Source organism: Physeter macrocephalus, chromosome 4, assembly GCF_002837175.3.
Source record: "Physeter macrocephalus isolate SW-GA chromosome 4, ASM283717v5, whole genome shotgun sequence".
NCBI lineage: Eukaryota > Metazoa > Chordata > Mammalia > Artiodactyla > Physeteridae > Physeter > Physeter macrocephalus.
In genome coordinates this window covers 92224304-92227423 of record NC_041217.1, presented here as the reverse complement: position 1 = coordinate 92227423, position 3120 = coordinate 92224304, and the positions used below count along the sequence as shown (strand labels likewise).

General features: G+C 41.5%; 1 pseudogene; it reads left to right on the top strand.

The window, feature by feature from the left end:
- The first annotated feature begins 737 nt into the window (after positions 1 to 737).
- Positions 738 to 1344, top strand: LOC102988041 (NEDD8-conjugating enzyme UBE2F-like; annotated as a pseudogene).
- The last annotated feature ends 1776 nt before the right edge of the window (positions 1345 to 3120 follow it).

The following is a 3120-nucleotide window of genomic DNA, read 5'->3' as shown; positions in this document are numbered from 1 at the left end:
GAGCTAGAGGATCTGTTCATAAGATGGCTCACTCACAGGGTTGTTGGTAGGGAGCATAGGTGGACCTCTTCATAGGATCACCAGGTGACCTCATGACATAGAAGCTGGTTTCCCCCGAACTACATAATCCAAGACAGAGCAAGAGAGGCAAATGCCACAATTTCCATTATGACTTAGCCTTATAAGTCATACACCATCACTTCTGTCATATTTTATAGGTCACAGAGACAAACCATGAAGCAATATCAGAGGGGACTACACAATGATGTGAATATTGGGAGATAAGGATCATGGGAGCTATATTTTGGACAGTGGCCACCATAGGAAGAGTGGAATTTTGTCACTATATACGTCAGCTTTCACTACAGAATTTTAATTGTGGAATCAGTACGGTACAAATAAGAAGAGGTTATTTTATTGATCTGGGTACTACCAACTATTTCTCTGAGTTTAACTCTTTAATTGCTATATCTACCGATTTCTGGGGTTCCAGTCAGTTTTGCAGGGAGGGGAAGAGCTCATCTCAGCTCTTAAAAATGACTGCCAAGGTGGAAGAGAGAAGCCGAGACCGGCCTCATTTCCGGTCCCGCCGCCTGCCAAGCCACTTCCGGTCCAGCGTCCAGAGCTGGGTGTGGCTCTGAGCGTCGCGTGTCGCCGCCCCTGGCCAGGTGTGGTGTTGGGCGCCGCCCCGACTCTCCCGTCTTGTGGTGCCCAGGGCAAGGTGGCAGTAGGCAGTAATGCTGACGCTGGCAAGCCAACTGAAGCAGGATGATGGTCGGTCTCAAAGGGTCCCTCCCGGGAGTCAGCCACAGCCTCTGACTCCACTCAGCGGGTTTCGGCGAGAGACAGTCTACTTGTTAAAGAGATTGCAGAACTTGAAACTAATTTACCTTGTACATGTAAAGTGCATTTTCCTCAACCAAACAAGCTTCATTGCTTTCAGCTAACTGTAACCCCAGGATTTTTTTTTTTTTTTTGGTTTTGTGTTTTTTGATAGATGAGGGTTACTATAAGGGTGGAAAATTTCAGTTTGATACTGAAGTTCCTGATATGTACAACGTGGTGCCTCCCACAGTGAAATGCTTGACTAGGATCTGGCACCCCAACATCACAGAGACAGGCGAAGTATGTCTGAGTTTACTGAGAGAACGTTCGATTGATAACACCAGCTGCGCTCCCACTAGGACACTGAAGGATGTTGTTCGGGGATTCAACGCTTTGTTAAGTGATCTTTTGAATTTTGATGATCCACTGCATATTGAAGCTGCAGAACATCATTTGCCAGACAAGGAGGACTTCCAGAATAAAGTTGAAGAGTACATGAAACATTATGCCAGAGGATAGAATGAGAAGACTGCAGCGACGTGGACTGTGCGTTATGTTTGTCTCCAACTGAAACAAAAAGGGAGCCTCTTCCTCAGTCCTTGTGCTCCCCTCCGTCCCACTGGGTCCTCAAGTCCTGTGGCCATGTTGTCCTGAGGAAGAACCTCTTCATGACTGCCCATTGTAGATGGAGAGTTCTACATAAATACAGCAAGAGAATGTGTTTGGGATTCTCAAGAGTTGTCGCCTTACCTTAACATGCTTACTTTTTTGAAACTGTACTGTATAGGCTGGTGGTGAGATTCTCGAGAAGATGTAATGAACTCAGAATTGAGGCTAGAGCTTCCTTCTTTCCCTTCTCCCAAAGTCAGTTCCCTGCACAGGTCACGCTAATGATGTGCTCAGTGTAGCTCACAGATTGGCGATCAGAAACCCACTACAAACTGTGATTGGATGCAAATTCTCTTAGTTCCTTCCACAAATGTTAGCCTTGCCTAGATGTCGTGAATCTTCCTAAAATGCATAACCATTCACTGTAGATCACTTACTGAAATGTGTATTTTATTTAATGTAAGTATATTTTGGAACAGATTTGTAATTTGTACGATTTAGTGCTTTAATTATTTTTTTCTATTCTCAATTTAGTTTGTATTTTCATTGTATAGAGCAGACAGAAGGATGTTGAGTCAAGCAACCATTGAAGAGAACTACAAAGAAAATAGAAAATAAAATGACTGCCAAAAGCATTGCTGATAATTTCTATACCTTCATATTTCCAAGGCAGTATCAAGCAAATGGGCTGGTAAGAACTGGTAAGAATGAAGAGGTAAGATGAGAGGTTGATGCTATTCAGTTGTCTGGATGACAGTTAAAGCACATCATTTAGATGCCAATGTCTGAGGGAGAAAAAATTACAGAAATATGCTGAGTATCCAAAAATAATGATGGACATTTAGGACCAGGATGGAACACATGTATATTGGGAAAATACCAGCAGAGGAAAGAATGCATGGTTGGAGCAGATAACAAGGAAAAGTGCAGAAGGATATAAGGCATAAAGTGGAATGGGGGAACAGATCATTTAGGGTTTTTTTTTTTTTTTTCATTTAGGGTTTTATAGGCAATTATAAAGACACTGGATTTTACTTTGATATAAGAATATTTTGGAGGGATTTAAGTAAATGAAAAACATTTAAAAATAGTTTAAGGAATAAGTGAATGCAGAGAAATAGAATAAGAAGATAATGCAATGATAGAAGCAAGAAATGATGGTTGAACTCTAATAATATCTCGGAGTTGGTGAGGATGGATCAGATACTGGATATATTTTGATGGTGCATATGATGTGAGGTATGAGAGAAACAGATAAGCCACAGATGATATCAGGAGGTTTGCCTTGAGCTCCTAAAGTAAGGGAAAGCTTTTTTATAAGAAAAACCTTCTTTTACTAATGGTGGGGAGGATCAAGAGGTTGGTTTTGAACGTGTTACATTTTTTTAAGGCAAACTAAACATCCAGGGAAATTTTGATTAGGCAGTTTGATATACCAAACCTGAACATTCTGAGGTGTAGAGGAAGAGGATGGAGAATCAGAAAGGAGACTGGGAAAGAGACAGGGTGGTGTCTCAGAAGCCAGTTGTAGAAAGTGAGTCAAGAGAATGGAACCATTAAATTGTACTAAAGGGTGGAATATGGTGAAAACTGAGTTTAGTCACATTGTGGCCACTAACGACCTTGACAAGCTTTGTTTTAGATGAATAGAGACTGCAGTCCTACTGGAGTGAGATCAAAGACAAT